At 46.3% G+C, this 21,242-nt stretch overlaps 1 protein-coding gene across 1 annotated transcript in view; it reads right to left on the bottom strand.

The window, feature by feature from the left end:
* Positions 1 to 21,242, bottom strand: part of DEPTOR (DEP domain containing MTOR interacting protein) — a 106,700-nt gene that overhangs the window by 7,353 nt on the left and 78,105 nt on the right. The gene's annotated exons all lie outside the window — the stretch shown is intronic.

The following is a 21,242-nucleotide window of genomic DNA, read 5'->3' as shown; positions in this document are numbered from 1 at the left end:
TAAACTGTTATTTCTACTCTAACAGAAATTTCTCTCCGACTGCTTCATAATTAAAGGCAGTCAAAACTCCTGCAGTTTTGAAAAAAAGAAAAAAATTGAGAGGATTTTTTTTCTTCCTTTTAATTTCAGCAAGACAGGTCAAAATCTGGTTTTATTTTAGAGATTCTACATGTGTTCTGTAACAGCATCACTGAAACGTAATTTACATACAAGATAATTCACCCACTTAATGTGCACGGTTCTTTATCTATTCGACTCTAGAATGTGCTCACAGAGGTGTGCATCCCAGCATCACAATCAATTTTAAAATATCCCCATCACCCCCAAAAACCCCAGCTCCTGAGCTGTCACCTTCAATCTGCCCGTAACCCTCATTCACAGGCAAGCACTCATCAACATGCCGTCCCCACAGCGGTGCCTGTCTTCAGCATTTCGTACGATTATAGTCACATAAGCTATGGTCCACTGTGACTCGCTTCTTCCACTTGGCATAATATTTACAAGGTTTATCCATGTAACGCCGTGTACTGGCACTTCCCTCCTTTTTTTTTTCAACCTCACTCCTTTTTGTTGCCAAATAATTTCCTATAGTCATGTACAGATCTGAGAGTTGGACTATAAAGAAGGCTGAGCGCAGAAGAATTGATGGTTGAACTGTGGTGTTGGAGAAGACTCTTATGAGTCCCTTGGACAGCAAGGAGATCAAACCAGTCCATCCTAAAGGAAATCAGTCCTGAATATTCACTGGAAGGACTGATGCTGAAGCTGAAGCTCCAATACTTTGGCCAGCTGATGGGAAGATCTGACTCATTGGAAAAGACCCTGAAGCTGGGAAAGATTGAAGACAATTTGAGAAGAGGGTGGCAGAGGATGAGATGTTTAGATGCATCACCGACTCAATGGACGTGAATTTGAGCAAACTCCAGGAAACAGTGGAGGACAGAGGAGCCTGGTGTGCTGCAGTCCATGGGATCATAAAGAGTCAAAGAGTCAGACATGATTTAGCAACTACACAATAAGAACAAAAAACTATTCACTTCAGGTAAATGAATGATGTTGGCCACGAAGGCAAACACATCTAATTCAGAGATGGTGCTGCATGCTCTCAGTAAACAATACATTCTTGTATTCAGGAGATTATAAATACATCCTACACCAAAAGATAAGTCAATTACATTTTGATTTGGTATCTATAAATAGTGGCTCCCATGATAGTCAAGTTTTTATATAAACTTATCACTACATTCAACAATACTATAACACAGTGATACTATAATACTAATTTTATAGATAACTTATTTTTTTCTTGCAACCTTTTCTGAGTTTACTGTGATTTTTAAAATCCTCAAGGTGACTTTGGCAACAGTATCTTAAATTATAACCTGAAAACACATAGTACTGTATATACCTTTATTAACACCTACTGTTTTGTCTTTGCACAGTGAATGACAGGAACACTGGCTTTGGTATAAATAAATCCAGAACAGCATTCTAAACCTAAACCAATTCCATGACAGATAAAAATACTTTAAAAACATTTTTAATTGAAATGGAAATTTGAAGTTATCTGCAGGCTTTACCTACTGAGCCAAGGATTAATTCACTCCCATTCTCTACCTCCCAAGTTCTATACCACCTATATCTAAAATGGTAAACATATCCCCTAAGATAAGATACAAGGAGTAAGTTTAAATAGCCCTTTGTCATCACACTGTGACTCCAATAATCTACGTGCTTAAACATGACCAAATCAGGGCAAACCAGGACTGTATAAGATAGTGGACTATCCATGTTAAACATAATGCCAAGATTGAAAGAACTCAATGAATTGTACATTTGTTATTTTACAACCACTAGTGGTAAAGAACCCGCCTGCCGATGCAGGAGACATAAGAGATGCTGGTTTGATCCCTGGGTCAGGAAGGTCCCCTGGAGAAGGGCATGGCAGCCCACTCCAGTGTTCTTGCCTCGAGAATCCCATGGACGGAGGAGCCCGCAAGGCCACAGTCCATAGTCCGGCAAAGAGCTGGACGCGACTGAAGCGACTCAGCCCATTGTTGTTTCCACTGTGACCATCATTTGCTGATGCTATATCGTCATTAACTTACGGGAACTCAATTTTATGCGACACTGCATTCAAGGCCCCACTTCCATTTTCAAGGACTGATTTGGTTTTCAGGGCCTCGGGAGCAGCCACACGCTGTGAAACCAAGTTCTCCACGCGTTCCTCCTTCAGCTGTGTGGTTAGCACAGACGGAGTCAAAATCCTCCTCTCAGAACAGGGGGTCAGAAAGAGTCAGACACGACTGAGTGACTGACCGCATACACACACAAATTACATATGTAAAGTCTCAAGAAATAAAAATGGCTAAATGACATATAGTTTATATTCCAGAGAGAGGAATGAATTGATTCTTTTCTATACTTTAACAGGACAATCTCCATATAAAATGCAAAATTCACTTGCTACATATGCAAATTGCTCTTTGTTAAACACAAAAAACAACAACAAAAAAGAAAACTCCTAAGGTCTAGGAAAAAGATATTAAAGACAAGGAAAGAAAACCAAGGAGAACAGTGATTGGTATGTCTAATCTTGAGGTCACTCCAATTTTTCATTTCTCCAATCCTAATCTCCAATCTCCAATCCACACCACACCTTTTCATTATGCTAAATGTTATACACATATAATGTAATAATTTTCTCCTTTGCTCCTTGAGAACACATATTTCTTAAGATGTACACATCACCACTGTTTGCAACTACACAAATTTGGAACTAAAATTAATGTCTAGTAACTGAGGACTAGCTGACTGAATTGCTCCTGGAGATTAACATCTAATCAGGACGAGGTAAGAGATGAGGTTCACAGCGTACACGCAGAGCCTATGTGCTGGTCATGCTTTCATCCCAGCGATAATTGAAAACCAACGATTTCTAATTCATCCTATGCATGCTTTCTGGGCCTGTCCAAGCATTCCCTTTTGCACTGGTCGAATTCTCCAGGGGCCTGACTTGGCTTAGCTTCAAGTGAGACATAAAACAGGAGGAAAAGGAGAAACAGGCAGAAAGCTGCAGCAACGTAAGCACAAGAGAGTCCTGTCCTCGGGAAGCGCGGGCGTCAGCAGCACTGAACTCACAACGCTGACATTTGGGAAAAGAAAACAGACCCCTGCTCACTGTATGCTTTCACTTTCAGAAAGCAGGAGGGGGTATCACGCAGTACATCTACCAAACGGATAAAGCGACATAGTTCAGAGACATTCTTATGGAGGATGATATAGCTACATTTTCCCCATTATAAATTATTACGATGATTTTATCAAAGGAAGAAAAATTTTAAAGCTGATTATCTGAAGGAAGGAGAATTGGCCTCTCTTCCACTCACACATATATTCTAAGGATGAATCTAAAAACTTCTCATCTTAAGCCCCATAAGTTCTGTTGAATATAAAAGACGTTTTAGGTTACTTATCTAGTTGGAGGGAGGAAGATCACCTACTTTCACCCAGCCTTGAAATATCTGCTGACAGATGACATAACACAACAGGCATCACGAAACAGCAATTCACACTGAACCCAGCAGTGTGGTAAGAAAGTAAGAAGGTGGGGTTAAGGAGGGGAGAGGGGAAAGAACGTGGGGATATCAACTGCACCCTAGATAGCAACTCATCAGGAATTTTCACAAGTTTTAGAATTCAGAAGAGTCAAGAAGGCTTGGGGGTTGCCTGGTGGTCCAGGAGTAAGGCTTCCCTTGTCGCTCAGTTGATAAACAATCTGCCTGCAGTGCAGGAGACCTGGGTTCGATCCCTGGATCCAGAAGATCCCCTGCAGAAGGAAATGGCAACCCACTCCAGCGTTCTTGCCTGGGAAATCCCATGGATAGAGGAGCCTGGCGGGCTACAGTCCACAGGGTTTCAAGAGTCGGACAGGACTCAGCAACTGAAGCAGCACCACCAGTGGTTAGGGTCCCACACTCCCACGGCAGGACGCACAGGTTCAATGCCTCGTGGGGAAAGTAGGATCCCACAGGCCTTGTATTACAGCCCACAGTGGTGTGGGGTGCTCACACAGACAGGGGAGTAAGGATGCTGACTACTATAATGGCAGAGAACAAAGGCCAGCAAAGGATGAGGCTGAGGGGCCAGGACTGTAAGTGCAAGCAGTGTCCAACGAAAAGGTCCCCAAGGTCACCTTCCAGACAGAAGCCCCTCACAAGCTGTGATCAACATCCTTACCATCAGGACACGCCGGGGCTTCCCTGGTGGTCAGCGGTAAAGAATCCGCCTGCCAGTGCAGGAGACACGGGTTTGATCCCTGGTCTGGGGAGATCCCACACGCCTCGGGGCGACTAAGCCCCTGTGCCCCAACTACTGAGCCTGTGCTTTCGAGCCCAGGAAGTGCAACCACCGAAGCCCACGCACCCCAGAGCCCATGAAAAGCCCACCCAGCAGAACCAGAGAACAGACCACACAGAACGAAGACCCAGCACCGACAAAGGTAAAGAAATAAAACCACTTTTAAGGGCATCCCACAGCGGCAGAGGCGGGCGTGGCCTGCCACCTCACAGGTACCCAGTCGTGGCTGGAGGTCTTTCTGGGCATCAGGGATGTCACGCCACCTTAGCACTGGCTCCATTCCTCCTGCTTTCTTTTTCCGAGCCTGCTGAACCCTGTACTTCCTTCTGGAAGGACCACTTAGCATTCACAGGCATTGTTTAAGAGTACCGACAAACCCCAAGGAGTAAGATGTGGTAGATCTAGTCCCTAGACTTAGAGTTTCTAGAAGGCAAATCAATTCTGCCTACGAAGACGCTGCATCTTCCCTTCCAACAAAAGCTTTCAGTTGTCTCCCAAGTCCTGGGACGGATCTGCTCCTGCTGGGTCACAGTCCTACAGAGGCCAAGCATGTCACGTCACTCAGTATGCTGCACATTAAAAAAAAACAAAACACTGTCAAGACTAACAAATAGGAATATTATGCTGTTTAAATCATGTGTCTGCTGGAAAATATGAGTTGAGCATTAATGACAACAGAAGATGAAATCTATTCATTAAAGAAACTCTAGACTGCACTTCAAGCCGTAACCACCCACCGCAAGCCTCCTAAAGGGACGCAGGAGTTGGAAGCTCTGCTTTTCCAAGCAGCCCAGTCCTTGATTCAAGAAGGTTGAGCAATTGTGTTCAAGTGTTTCACGCCACACAAGGACGGCTAGGTGCCTGGGATACAGAACTCTTCAGAAGGCAGTAACAACAGTGCATCAGAGAACTAAAATAATTACTTCCTGAGTCCTGACAACGTTTAGAAGAGGATATGAAAGCAGGAAATCGATTTTAGGGCATAACGTTCTATGAACTGACATTGCTAAAACAAAACACTTCACATACACCGAGTTAGAACCCAGTTACACTCGTTTAATTGCTGAAGGGAGGACAGGAGATGGAAAAGAGGAAGCAAGGACCGAGGCATCTTTAGTAAGACAGCAGGGAAGGAGCAGATGAAAGCATCACGCTGAGATCGTGCAGGTTTCTGCTGCCGCTCTGACTGCCAGACAAGCAAAGGTAGTCAGCAGATGGAAGGTCAAGTTACATTTCGTTCTTCTCTGTGCACCTTTAAATAATAGCTGGGTACCTTCCAAAGACCAGAACCTTGCACTGCTAGTAATAAAATTCAGAACAAAGCACATGTTTTTCAAAGATGAGGTTGTTTTTCAAAGACTAATTCATATCACAAGTGCAGAGAGGTCTGAAGACCAATTTACTTTGGCAAATGGAACACTTCACATACAAAATTCAAAGAAAGATATCTGCAAGTCTATTCCAGATCTTTTGGAATTACTGACATAAATCCAAGGGCCTTTAGTGTTTATTTATTTTTTAAAGTATATACTCATCATAGAGTACATATAAGATATTGTTTAAGACCAGCAATGGATGAGGCCATTAAACCTATTAATCTCTGCCCATCAAGGCATCTGATGATGAGGATATATCGATGATAAGAGTAACCATCAGCCAACATTTATAAAGTGACCTGCCATGCCAGGCCTTGTGCTAAGCACATGGCATGATTATCATTCAGTTCTCAAAGCAGCAGAGAGAGCTATCACCATTACTCATAGTTTACAGATGAGATTACACGAGGTCAACCCGCCCAAGGTCCCACAGTCATTAACCAGAAGATCCGAGAAACAAACACCAAGTCTAAGGACCCCGTCCATTATTCCCCTCTCTAGTCGGTCCCCCATCCCATCACAATGCCAGCTGAGTGCGAGACGGGCTCACAAACCCAGAAACACAGCCTGCTTGCCCTCCTCACTTCTGTCGCCAGGTAACAGAGGAAAGTTTGGCCGAACATGTTTCCTACAAAATGCTTCGCCAGGGTAAAACGCTGATCACCTTGCAACTGCTTATCAAAAGGGCCAAGCGGGGGCCTGGTAAACACGCTTCTTCCTACAGATGGCCCCGGGTGGAACGCTGGCTTCACTCTGTACTGAGCGACTTAACTTCCCCGAGCTTCAGTTTTGCTCATCCATAAAGACGAGCTGCGGGAGCAGTGAAACAGCGTAGGGAAACGGCTCGTCAGCGTCTCGGTCCCCAGAGGCGTGCAGTCGGCCACATGCACGCTTCCCCGTGAGGGCCCCCCGGGGTCAGGGTCCCAAGGACACCTTTCCCAGGTGTGATCCCTTTCAGACTTCACCTCTGTGTGTGTCTGGAAGGAACTCTGAGCGGTCTGGGGGAACAGGAGGCATCCTACCCACACCAAGTAAATTCAGCATGGCCAACACCACGGACAAGGACATCCAGTGCGATGCTGGAGGCATTACAACAAATGCCACCCCGGAACCACTGCGTGCGAAAGCCCACCACAACCATTCCCAGATGATGTCGCCTCACCATGCCAGGGAAGGCTACCGTGTAACCTGTGGGTGCTTTACTGTATAATTTATGAGGTGTTCCTTTTGAGACTGGAGAGACTAGGACCCTTGAAGGAGGAGGAAACAGATGTTCAGCAAAGGAGGGTGTCAGTGGTGAGATTTAGTAGCTAAAAAAACCCACAAAAAACCTGTCTCCATACATTTTCTTTTTTTCCTTAATATATACATTTTACTGAAGGACAGTCGACTTACAGCATTTCAGGCACACAACAAGGTGATCCAGTTATACATATACACATGTATTATTTTTCAGACTTTTTCCATTACAGGTTATTACAAGATGTTGACTATGGTTCCATGTGCGATAGTTCCCAGGAATATCTGTTGCTTGTTTCATATCTATTTCATTTTTAAATTAGAAATTTACCATCCTATTCATATATTTTCTATATTATTTATATTTGTACTCACTTTTTCTTAAAAATAAGGAAGATAGAAAATATAGGAATAACTTCACGTACTTCTTTTTAACCAGTAAACTTTATGTACTAGAATGACTTTAGTTTTATACAGAAAAGGCTGTAATGCTAGTACAGACAGTTCTCCTCCACGTTTCCCCCAGTACCCCTCGACGTTAGCATAAACATGGTACACTGGTAAAACAGCCTTAACATCAGGACGCCCACCTGCTTCAAATCTAACTTAGAGCTCCCAGGACCTCCCTGTGTGGATGCAGGAGGCACGCTGTTCTTTGCAAGCCCATGTTTCAGAGGGAAGGTCACTTAGTTACTTAATGAAAAAGACATTTGTCCTTGCGGCTGACACGGCTGGCTGCCTGTCCAAATCCAATCTCCCTCTCTTCCCCTCCATTATTTGCACAGGGCGGGAGTGCCGGCCACAGCAGAGGACCCACTGATTGCCTTCCAGGAAAAGAGGCCATGTGACAGAGATCCGGCCCTGGTGATGCAGGTAGAAATCTCCGGGAAAGGTGACTCTCCCTAAACAAAAAGGAAGCCCTCCCTCCGCTCCCCGCCCTGCCCGGTTCTGTTCAAGCAGGCATCGCTATGCTTTCTCCTATAGGTAGTAAAACACAGTTCTGTTATTCTGGAGACTGAAATCAAAGGCTTAAAAAACCAACACTTTCTGTTTATCTACAGCCCATGCCTTATAACAAACTATGCTGGACTCAGGAGCCAAGGGCGATCAGACAGCACGTCTGAGAGGGAGAAGATACGCCTTCCTACTTGGCTGATTCCCTGGTGACACAGCTGCTTATGGACAGTCCTGGGTCTCACTGTTTCCATCTGTGGAAGAGAAGTCACAGTAACTTCTTTAATCCAAAGCAAGTGCAATTAATACGCATATGGGAAGCCATAGCGCTCTTGAAGACAGGATTGCAAATGATGCCCATGCATGAATAGATAACATTGTTCTGTTGTCAACAAAAACCCAAAGAACACAACAAAAGACCGAGAATTTAAGACAATGCTCCTGAGTTTCGGATCGTATCCTGGATAAGCCTGTTCTGAGCCTAAAGAGAACTACTGAGATCAGACTCAGTCCAGATGACTACAGCCAACAATCTCTGACCTGTGGAAATATTCAATCAAAGGAAATACTAAAAAATCAGAGGAGAAAGAAAACACGACCATGAAACCACTGTGCTAAATAGAGAACTGTGGTTTCCGTTCCAGAAACCCGTGTGGTTGGCGCCCCGATTTATTAGGGTGTCCAAACTGGCACGGCAAAGGAGAGACACCGAGGTGCGTCCTCAACACAAATTCTCAGGCATTTCAACCACTGAGGAACGAAGTTCTCTGAGCTGAGGAGCTGAAAAATGAAATACACTCTCACCAAGACACCACCAACCCCCTGTGCTGGATTCAGAAAGGTCTAGGGCTTCCCTGGTAGGTCAGTGGTCAAGAATTGCCTGCCAGTGCAGGAGACACAGGTTTGAACGACCTGGGAAGACTTCATGTGCCGAAAAGTAAGCCCCTGCACAACTGTTAAGCCTAGGCTCTAAAGCCAGGGGCTCCTCCGGTGACTCAGACGGGAAAGAACCCACCTGCAGGGCGGGAGACCTGGCTCAGGAAGACCCCCTGGAGGAGGTCAGGGCTACCCGCTCCGTACTCTTGCCTGGAGGGTCGCATAGACAGAGGAGCCTGGTGGGCTACAGTCCATGGGTCACAAAGACCGGGACACGGCCGAGTGACAGGCTCAGCGCTAAAGCCTGGGAGACGCAACTCCTGAGCCCAAGTGACCCGGAGCTTGCTCTCTGCAGGAGGAGACGTGACTAAGCGCAACACCAAAGCTTCTGCTGACCCCAGCCAGAGGAAAGCCCATGAAGCTTCAGAGACCCACACAGCCAGAAAGAAACAAAGAAAATTATTTAAAAAAAAAAAAGGGGGTTCAGATCTGTGTTCTCCAGAGCTGACAAGCACTTGAAGTGCGGCGAATCTGAACTGAGATGAGCTGTACACGTAACATACACCCTGGATCTTAAAGATCAAGTATTTAAAAAAAGAAGGTAAGACAGCTGACTGCTGTTTTTCATACTGATTGTATTTTGAAAGAACTTCTGGAGATCGTGTGTTAAGATATATTACTAAGGGTAATTTTACCTGTTTCTAGTTTTTTTGCTGGGGTGATTTGAAAAGTTTAAATCACACAAACATGGACTGCATTTGTGGCAATCTAGTCTAGAGGCTGGCATCCCACAGGCGCAGATCAGCTAACCAGCAAAGGAGCTCATCCCTTAGGTGTAGCACGTGGAGAACCACTGTCCTAGAAGATAACTCCTATCCTGAGCTCCTGACAGTCACGTGGTCCAGAGTTGTTATTGCTGTCTGCTGAGGTTCTTTGACCCCTCACACTACCTGCCCCAGTACTGTTTTATTCCTTTGGATGAGGAAGTACATTTTGTTTCCACTTGATAGGAATCCCTGCTTGAGGCTATGTGCTCAGCAACCATGGAAAAGGGCTTCAAGTGACAGGAGTGGTTTTGCCAACAGCCAAAACCAACTCACTCAGCCCCGCTCCCGGGCCTGCTGGCGTTGGTGGTTTCTGCTCGGACTGAAACGCAGGCGCCAGCTGAGGCAGTGGCTCCAGTAAAACGGGGAGACTAGGGACCCCGATGGGCAGCACTCCCTCGGGCGGAGGACAGAGGAGGGGGTGGGCTCCTTGTGTGAAAGGCTGTTCCTGGGACAGAGAAGAAAGAAAGTGAAGGGGAACTTTCAGGACAAAGCTAGACAGGATGCTAAAGACTTCAAAATGTTATGTCAATGTTAAAACAACATACAAACATTTTTACAAAAAATCATTCTCTAAATTAGACTAACATTGGTTATGGATATTAATAAACATATTTTCCCAACTGTAATAAGGATGTGTGTGTGTAATCCTTCTTAAATTTTAATTTAACACTCTCCCAGTCACAATGATCAGAGTTTACATATGGCCAGTTTTTCTTTTTAATTGAATTATATAGCTGATTTATAATATTGTGTTAGTTTCAGGTATATAGCAAAGTGATTCAGTGATACATATTTTTTTCAGATTTGTTTCCATTATAGGTTATTATTAAGATAGTGAACATGGTTTCCTGTGCTACACAGATAACTTTAATAGTTCATCTATTTTACATATGCATGCATGCATGCATGCCCAGTCACTAGTCAGGTCTGACTCTTCGCATGGGCCCAGGCCCCTGCTCTCGGGATTTCCCAGGTAAGAGTACTGGAGTGGGCTGCCATTTCCGGCTCCATTTTACCTACAGTGCTGGGCATCTACTGAATACTCTGATGGGCTGCCATTTCCTGCTCCATTTTACCTACAGTGCTGGGCATCTATTAATCCTGTACTCCCAATTTATCTTCCACCCTCCCCCACCTCTTCTGCTTTTGGTAACCACAAGCCTGTTCTCTATATCTGTGACTCTGTTTCTGTTTTGTAAATAATTTCATTTGTACTATTTTTTGGATTATACATATAAGTGATGTCACATAATATTGGTCTTTGACTTATTTCACCTAGTATGATAATCTCTGGGTCTATCCATCCTCCTCTAAGTAGCAATATGTCAATCTTTCTATGGCTGAGTAACATTCCACTATACATATACCACATTGTCTTTATCTACACATCTGTTAATAGGCATTTAGGTTGCTTCCATCTCTTGGCTATTATAAATACTGCTGCTATGAACATCTGCAAACTTGTATCTGTTCAAGTGAGAGTTTTCATCTTCTCTGGATTTTTGCTCAGGAGTGGGATCACTGGATCACAGGCCAACTTTTTCCTTTTTGGGCAGCTCTCCGCACCTCGTGGGACTGAACCTGGGCCACAGCAGTGGAAGCACAGCGTCCTAACCTCTCGGCCACCGAGGAGCTGCCAGCTTTAGCTTTTCAGGAACTGCACATTGCTCTCCACAGTGGCTGCACCAACTCACATCTGCCCCAGCAGTGCCGGAGGCCCCTTTTCTCCACACCCTCTCCAGCATTTATTGTTTGTGGACCTTTGGTGATGGCCGTTCTGACCAGCGCGAGTTGACACTTCACTGTAGTTTAATATACTGTCCGCTTTACACCTAGTAATCACTGCATGGCATCAACAGACTGGAGCTTGTTCTTCCATTCCTGGTGGAAGAGGGGAGAAGGAGGAGGCAGACAGAAAGGAGGAGCATTTCCAAAGAACTGCAGCCCAGAACACAAGACGACCCAGACGCAGTCTGAGAGGGTGTATCAGCTAAGAAAAACTGAATCAAAGCGAGCAGCTGAGAATCTAGAGCCTTACGCGGCAGGTGGGAAACTTCTGAGAGAAGAACCACGAGATGCCGCCGTGTGGCAAAGAGAAGCGTCTGCAGGGACTCTCAGGGGAATGTCAGGGAGAGCCTGGGTCCCCCGCGACATGCCTGACCTTACTCTCCAGCTTCTCGCTGAGACGGGAGCTTCCTGGAGCCTGAGACAGGGTCAGAGCACGCAAGGCCTCTGTGACGGGCCAGAGAGCACAGGTGGTCTGCTCCTCGGTGAGAACCTCGACCTTCTGCTTCACCCCCGGCCTCCCTAAGGGCTGTGGCCAAGCTCACGTCCATCAGTGACCAGCACTGACCGCTCGCTGCCCCTCGCCCAGGAGCGGGAAAGAGAGAGCCGCATCAGCCGTCTGAGCCATGCATTCCACCAAGGAGGCCCCGCCAAGCTGCTCCTTTAATGAACTTGGTACCCCAGCCTCCACGTCCCTCCAAAAACGACCACGGAAACCCAGCTCAGTCCTTACATTATATAAGGGACTGAGATCACACAGGCTGAGCCCTTAACAGGAGACTGCACGCCTTCATCAACTTCACCTGCACAGAGAGAGTGTCCACCGTAAAAACATCGCGTTTGGGGAAACTGAGGTCCACGTACTTGCAGCGGCCACTGGCCCACGAGGCGTCAGGAGCTAAGAAGAGTCAGTAGGGGCCCAGGCACCAGAGCCAAACACAGTCTGTACGTAGAGGATCAGTTTGTGGACACCCGACAAAAGCTATACAGACGTCAATGAAAGAGAGAAACGTGTTCGGTTACGACACTGCCCACAGAAGACTCCGTTCTGCGCGGAACGCCCTTCTTCTGGAAGGTTACGTGAGACGAGGCATCTCTCGCTTCTGTCATTCCTGCTAAAAGTCAAGGCTCAGAGCAGCCACAGACCTGTTGTCCTTTAACAAAACCAACACTGTACTGTGTGCCAAAGGACTGGCTTGTGACTTTACCAAGGAGCCTTGCCCCTTATGTGGGCGTGGCAACAGCCTGCTGCCCTAGACTCGGCTGTAACGAAAAGTAAAGCAGGGCCACGCCTATCAGAGGGGACACAGCAGGAAAAGGCCCAGAAGTTGTACACTGAGAAAGGAAAAAGTTTTACTAGTAAATAACAGCTGCTGTTAAAGATAACGCTTTAATTACTGAAGTAGTGATGAAGTATTAATTATTGAAAGCAGATTGAGAAAATATTCTACCCAATCTTTAGTTTCTTCTATTCAGAGTTTAATATTTAGGAGTTAAAGATGATTATACTCATTGCAAATGACTCAGTATTGTCATCTAAAGCAACAGGGGTAATAAGACCCAGTGAACTGATTTGGGGGGGATTAAATGAACTAATAGCAGTAAAAGTCAGCCTGCCTGTTGCTTCCAACTGCCCAGCACTCACTTCCTAGTGGTAACAGAACTTCCAAAATAACTTTTGGTTTTTTGGTGGAATAATGTCCCCTCGCCAGTTGGTGCGGCCGTCAGAGGGCCCTGCCCACGCAGGGTGCGGATGTGGGCCCGTGACCGGTCTCAGCCAGTCAGAGCTGTCCTCCACAAGCAGCCTCCAGCGAGAGCAAGGGCACAGGCAGAAAACACGGCCCCCGCTGCGGGGGCTCCCGGCAACCAGGCCCCCAAGATCAGCTCTGCTGCTCCTCCAGGCGGTCTGGCCTTCCGGTGTTTGATTATCCGCGAGCTTGGCCATGTGTCTGAAGCAAATGACGATGGAGCCTGCCTACAGTATTCAAGGAACTCCACCCGGTGGAACACCCTCAAAGAGTGGTCACCACTGCATTCATTCACTCAATGCACGTCTTACTGAGTCGCTGATACAGAAATGCCAAGCCGTGCCCAGGGATACGGAGACAAGGAAACTGATCCTCTGTCCTCAGAGCTCCTGCATTCTAGCTAAGAGGAAAGAAAGACGAAGATGCTGGGTACCAACCGTAATGGGAAAATCGTCACTCTGGTGGTGGCAAGGAGTTACCAAAACCGTAAGCGAAGAGGATGTGGGTAGGAGAGGCGTGACGCAGGGGGGAAAGGCAGGACGGGGCCGCTGACGAAGGATCCAGGCTCCAGCCCGCTCCTCTGCGCCCTCCTTTCAACCGGCCCTCGACCTGGGCTCCTATCCCTACGGCTACAGAACTTCCAAAACAATTTTTCTTCCTTTTTGTGGAAGAATGCCCTCCCCTACATGGTGAGTCTGTCAGTCAAAGGGCCCTGATCACCCAGGATCAAGAGGGGGCCATGTGACCGACCTAGCCCAGCCTCAGCACAGAATCCTGCCATCCCCCCAAACAGTGATACCTGATCACTCCTATTATTTGCTTGAATTCATCCTCCACCTTTGATGTCCACGTCCCTGGCCTCGACCCTTGGTGCCTCCCATAATTTTCCATCTGCTCATCCCCCTGCCCTGCTCCGAGGCTGTAAATCCCCACTTGTTCTTGCTGTCCTTGGACGGGAGCCATCTCCCTCCCCCCGCTGCAACGCTCTTAAATAAAACTGTCCTTACAACTTAAGCAAGCGTCAGAATGAGTTTTTTTCCTGTAACATCACACGGCCTTGGGCAAGCTGCAGTCTTGTCTTCAGCCTCCTCAGTCATCAGCGCCCTTTTCCTTCCCCCCTTTCTTCCGTCTTTCACGCTTCCTTCCCTCCCTCTATCTTTCCTTTTGGCTAGAATATCCTAGGCTGGGCTGAACTCATCAGCGTTCTTAATGACTGAGAAGATGGGGTTAATTCCTGTCTAGATCTGGCAGCTAGCTTCCTTTGCAGAAAACTCCAAGTTCTTTCCTCATGGCTCCCAGGGAGAACGTCTCCGTTACTGTCTCCACTGGGGAACAGGATCACCAAAACTATCCTCGAGCAGCTGGGAGGATTAAAAATATAATACATGGAAAACTGCTTTGCGCATTGTACAATGTTATATAAAATTTTTCAGACAAAGAAAGGGGGCTTGATGAAGTGTTGAAATTGTTAAAGTGCTCTGACTAAATCTTTAAAAGAGGAAATTATACGCCTGGACACAGTCTCGGTAGCCTGATTATCCAGGGTCAGCTGCTGCAGCTGTGAGCAATTTACCCACGTGACTCTCTGCTGTCTACCATCCTCCATGTAAGGACAAGATAGCTGGAGAGCAGCTCAAGCAGTTGAGGGAGATATTTATGGGAGTAAGAAATGTGTTCATCGTGTTTGCAAAGGTCACACAAAAATCTCAAGGCACTTGGTCACTGTGTGCAGAAGGGGAATCATGTACTATTTTATGAGCTAACAACAATTACAGCTGCATTATCTGACAGCCTCTGTGAGCTGATGCAATGAAAGTTGAGAATTTTTTTCCTCCTCTAGTGAATCTTATAATTAGCACCCAATCTTCTTTAGTGATTAACAGCCAGATTGCTTTGATGTGAATCGTGAGTCTACCATTTTCCTAGCTCTTGTCTTCAGCAAGTTACTTAACCTCATTTTAAAAATGAGAATTATTATGATAACAAACTCATAGAATTATTTAAAGGGGTAGATGAGTAAATGAAGACAGTGATTGGAACAGTGTCTGGCATATAGGAGGGACTCCATACATTTTAACAGTTATTCAGAAATGATCAGATCAAGCATAATAGCTTGCATTTGAGGGCCATAACAGGTAGACTCTGCTAAAAGCTTTCAGCCACCACTATCATTTAACTCTCCCGGCAGCTCTGTGCAGGAAAGTTACCGTGGCAGCCCTGAGACAGAACAGCCTGCTTGTGGGGCGGGTCCGCGGCTGGCTTCTGGGAACCTGACTTTGGAAGGTTCCCTACGTGACCATCTGATAAGGCGACTTTGCTTACCTGGGGCCCCGCATTCTGCCGTACCAGCCTGACTAGACTGTTTGCACAAACAGTGTGACGGATGGAGAACTCATGCTTCCCTGCTGAGAGTCTGGACGGCTGGCAGGCGGCTGCCCAGGCAGGCAAAGTCCACGCCCCTGTGAGCAGCCACTGAGAAAAACCTTGCTCTCTGAGTTTCAAGCGGGCTTCCCTGGGCAGAGACGCTCTGCACATGCTACTGCAGGTCCCTGCTGGAGGAAGGAGTCAGTTCCCTGGGAGGCAGAACCGAGGACGCTGCCCCTGGATGTCCCCAGACAACAACCAGGACCTCTTCTCCCCTTGCTGATCCTTCTCTGCGTCATTGCACCATAAAAAATCTGAGCCGGAAGTCCAGTCGTATATTGAGTCTTTCTAGTACATGTGGGTAGTCCTAGGATTTCAAAAAACAAAACCAAAAACCCAACCAACCAACCAACCAAAACTCTCAAAGGTACATAATGTGACTCCAGTCTCATAAACTTCACAACCTGAGGAATGGAAGAGCTGAGATGTGGACAAGGTCACACAGCAAGTGAAGGAGCTGGAATATAAATCCTGTCTGTCCTCTCCAAAGACCATGTCCATTCCACAGACAGCCAGCCACGCCCAATTCCATACACCCAGGTTGCTGTTCAGTCGCTCAGCCGTGTCCGACTCGTTGCGACCCCATGGACTGCAGCACGCCAGGCCTCCCTGTCCTTCACCAACTCCCGGAGTTTACTCAAACCCATGTTCATTGAGTCAGCGATGCCACCCAGCCATCTCATCCTCTGTCGTCCCCTTCTCCTCCTGCCCCCAATCCATACATCCTGGACCAAGGGAAACGCCTTTCTAAGACACAAGGACTAGTAGCTACTGGTTAGCTATGCAACCTTGGAAAAATATCTTAAAGCTTTGAATTCCAGATTTCTTCACTGTAAAACTATAATAATAATAGTAATACCAATGTCATAGAATTGCTGTGAGGGTTTAATGAGATTATATATACAATATATGTCACCTATGTGAAGCGTGTAAATATTAAATACACAATGCATTTATACATTAAAATTTGTAAAGTGTTTAGTCTAGTGCCTGGTACGTGGTAAACCTCAATAAATGAAAAATCTAGATAAATATGTACATACTAACCAACATCCACACAGGTGTATAATCACATACATGTGAACATGTAGGAGTATTTATATATACACACATTCATATACATTTTCATGCAAGCTAGTTACTCAGCTAACAAATTCTGTCTTGATTATAGAGCACCATTCATAAATGAAGCTGGTCAGGATTTCATAAGTGGGCCTGATTTTTACGCCTACTGGTTTTAAGCTAGGGAACCACTTTTATCCAGAAATCTTTTGCTCAAAGCCTAAAGGTTGGCTTTCTTATTTAACGTTTAACCAGTGAAACTAATTATTAGCTGAACAACTCAGAACCTGGCTTAAAACACTCACTGGTATTTATCGTTAACTCTAACATACACATATGTGGTTGCCAAATTTTCACAATTCAAAGTTAGAATCTGTGATCTAGCAATGAATTGCTGGGCTGAGAAATGGGAACTCCCTTGGAAACTCTGACTGCTCTATATAGAGATATTCAATCCTCCTAAAACCATGGAAAGCAAATCAATAACACCCTGTTTTATCCTTTATGTCACAACACTGCAGCATTTACGTTTATAGCATTACAGAATTACACTGTAATTGAGGTGTAATTACTTACTCTTTGGAAATCATTTGGAAACAATTTGTGGCATCCTCTGTCTTCTCTCTGAAGTCGAGGTGTATAGCATCAGTCAGCAAATGGTAGTATAAAAAGCCGGTTTTCTCTAGAACTTGCTATCACCAAGTTTTCTGTCTGGAGCAAAAATGACAGTACGAACTCCAACCCAAACGGCATTTTCACCAATGGAAAGTCCCAGTCACTCCAATCAATTCTGAGTTCACACATACTACCAATAATACCCACTTGGATGTTACTACCTAAGTGGCCTCAGAAAAATAACTTAACCTATTGATGCTCTGGCTTCCTTATCTGTTTAAATGGCGATAATAAAAATACCTGCCCTACAGTTAATGATACTAATTTGTTCACTTAAAAATGTGTTAAGAGGGTTGATCTCATGTTAGTTGTTCTTACTATAATAAGATACCCAGGCGGCTCAGTGGTAAAGAATCTCAATGCAGGAGATACAGGAGATGTGGGTTTGATCCCTGGGTCAGGAAGATCCCCTGGAGGAGGAAATGACAACCCACCCCAGTACTCTTGCCTGGAGAAGCCCACGGACAGAGGAGCCCGGCGGGCCCCGGTCCACAGGGTCGCACAGAAGTGGACACAGCTGAGCACAAGCAAGAACAACTACCGGGCTGGCCAAGATGTTCCTTCGGGTTTGTCCACATGACGTGACGAGAAAACGCAAAGAACTTCTGGGCCAACTCTATGGAAAATCTGCCGCAGGGCTTCCCCGGCGGGGAGATCCCCTGGAGAAGGGAAAGGCTGCCCACTCTACTATTCTGGCCTGGAGAATTCCATGAACTGTGTAGTCCGTGGGGTCACAAAGAGTCAGACACAACTGAGAGACTTTCAGGGGGCATGTGTTCAATCCCTGGTAGGGGAACTAAGATCCCACAGGCCAGCTGACATGGAAAAATTATGTATCTGCATCCAAAATATATATATATCTGCCTCCAAACGTTTAAGAGGTTTCAAAAAATTAATGTGCAAAATCATTAGAAAAATGTCTGGCACACGATATAAATTAAATAAACAAATAAAATATATCATACATCTTCAATTGCTAACTGCTTCTATATCCATTTTATAATCCCTACAAGACTACAAACTGTTTAAGGCCAGGGACTGCACTGACATTTTACAATTCTATTCACCTTTCAAACCTCAATCAGTAGCCCAGTTGTAGACATATTAGACCATCAGTGAACAGTTGTGAGTGCGATTGTGGCAACATCAGAAAGGAGAAAGCACCCCCAAACCACTGAGTGGCTTGAGTGCCTTTCGAACCAATGCTTCCCGATCAGTGGTTTCCAAAGTGTCTGAACCAAGCGCACAGTAAGTTTTTCTGTTACCAATCACGGCACACGTGACCATGGCCAAATGCTTATACAGCGTATTTCTAACTGAGATAAACATTTTGCACAGCAATCCTTGACATTACTATATAAAATGTACTCTGAGATTATTCTAGTGAAATCCAATCCACTGCCTCTCAGACTTTTAAAGTGCATTTGAATCATGTGAGGTTATGCTAAGATGTAGATCAGATTCAGTGGGACTTGGGTAGGACCAGAGATTCTGAACTTCTGCCACATTCCGAGGCGACCCTGAGGATCCATGGACCGTACCTTGAGCAGTATTATGACAGTCCAATCTAGTCTATTGAAAAAAAAAATTTTTTTTTCTTTAGTGGTTCCTTTTTAAAAAAATTTCATTCAAGTACGGTTGATTTGCAACTTTCTATTAATTTCTGCTATACAGTAAAGTGACTTAGTTATACATATATTCTTTTTCATATTCTTTTCCATTATGGTTTATCACAGGATATTAAATATAGTTCCCTATGCTAAAATTTTCCTTAATATTTTAATTTAAATATTTTAAATATTTAAACCCACTGAAGTGAAAGTCACTGAGTCATGTCCAACTGTTTTTGACCCCATGAACTATACAGTTCATGGAACTCTTCAGGCCACAATAATAGAATGGGTAGCCTTTCCCTTCTCCAGGGGATCTTCCCAACCCAGGGATCGAACTCAGGTCTCCTGCATTGCAGGCAGATTCTTTACCAGCTGAGCTGTCAGGGAAGCCCTTTTAAACCCACTAAAGGGTTACAATCTGAAGTTTGTAAAACACTGCTCCAAATAATTTCAAAAGTTTCTTTCATCTCTATAATTTCACTGTTTTCTCCCTAACCTGGGACAGAAATTCTAGGCCTGTGTAGAAGTGTGGGGAGGGGAGTTTATAGCAAGAATGATTCAGGTATTTCCTTTCCTACTGACTCCTAGGCCGAAATGCTTATCTAGTTCCCACCGTTTATTCACTGTTCTAAGCCTACGATCGCTGGTGTATTAATTGACTGAGGGACTTCCCTGGTGATCCGGGGTGAAGGATTGCCTTGCAGTGCTGGGGACACAGGTTCGATCCCTGGTAAGGGAACCAAGCTCCCACAAGCCGCAGAGCAATGAAGCCCTCGTGCTCTGGAGCCACAACTAGAGTCCCTGCACCGCAGCGAAGGATCCCACAGGCCGCGACTAAGACCCGACAGAGCCAAACAGATGAACAAGTCAGTGAAAATATTTCACAAAGGAAATGAATCGATCGAGCACTTACTAAGAGCAGAGCACTGAACCGAGCACTGTGTGTCTGCCTCGTTTACGCCCACAAGCACCCTACGCAAGCTCGCCCACTTGACAGACGAGAGAAGATAAGTAGCTGGTAACCGGTGGTGCTGGGGTTCCCGTGAGAGCCAGCCTCTGAGAACTGACGGGGCTCAGTGATCCCCGCTTCCAGCAGTCACACCCTCACACGTCCTCTCTCATACTGAACGGGACTGACCAGCCAACCAGTAGAGGTGCAGAAATGACCCTGTGTGACCCCAAGGCTCTGCTGAAGCCACCGTGGCTTCTGCTCACATTCTCTTGGATCACGGCCTTTGGAAGAAGCCTGGTCGCCATGTCATGAGGATTCCCAAGCAGCTTTATGAAGAAGTCTACAGAGCAATGGGCAGAAGTTTCCTGCAAATAGCCAGCAATGAATTGGTGCACATCCAAGCGAGCGCTGTGAAGGAGACCCTCTGGACTGTCAGGGCTTATGAAGACTGTCACCCGGGACAACGTCTCGACTCGAACCTCATAAGAGACCGCCAAGCCAAACCACCCGCTATGCCTCTCCAGACTCCCCACCCACGAAACTGTACCAGGTAATAAACACTATTATTTTATAGCATTACGTTTTAGAGGAACTCCTTACACTGCAATAGGTAACTAATACGATTCTTCAACAATATGCTACTAATCTATTGCATTATTATGATTCAGCCCTTAAAAAAAGGTGGGGGGAAATTTGATGAAGGCCTTCTGGATGCTTCTTCAGCATGGCAGCTTGAACCACGGTTCAGCAAATCTTCATTCTTCCACTGCGACCAGCTGTGTGAGGGCCATCTACCTCCCACCCAGGCTTGACCGGACGGCCAGCTGTAGCCAGTCGGATGTGAAGCTGCGACTTCAATTTCACCCAGGCAGACATTTTTGGAGACACTGCAAGAATCTGCCTGCCTGCTCGCACTTGGGGCCTCATCCATCAAAACAATATATTCCAAAAGAAAAAAAAAACAACCACCACCCACAATATATGCCAGAGAGTGGATGCTCCTTTGGTCTGAGTCCCAGAATGAGAAGGCATGAAACGTGAACTTGACCCCCAGCTTGGAGGTGAGCTGGGCCGAGCCCAGGCGGAAGCACAGCTGGCTCAGAGAGCCGGGAGAGGGAAGGCGCGCCGGGCCGCGGGCGCCGGGAGAGGGAGGGCGCGTCGGCCGCGGGCGCCGGGAGAGGGAGGGCGCGTCGGCCGCGGGCGCCGGGAGAGGGAGGGCGCGTCGGCCGCGGGCGCCGGGAGAGGGAGGGCGCGTCGGCCGCGGGCGCCGGGAGAGGGAAGGCGCGTCGGGCCGCGGGCGCCGGGAGAGGGAAGGCGCGTCGGCCGCGGGCGCCGGGAGAGGGAAGGCGCGT

Source organism: Cervus canadensis, chromosome 12 (assembly GCF_019320065.1).
Source record: "Cervus canadensis isolate Bull #8, Minnesota chromosome 12, ASM1932006v1, whole genome shotgun sequence".
NCBI lineage: Eukaryota > Metazoa > Chordata > Mammalia > Artiodactyla > Cervidae > Cervus > Cervus canadensis.
Note: the sequence above shows the minus strand (reverse complement) of the source record. Positions and strands in the feature narration are given on the sequence as shown.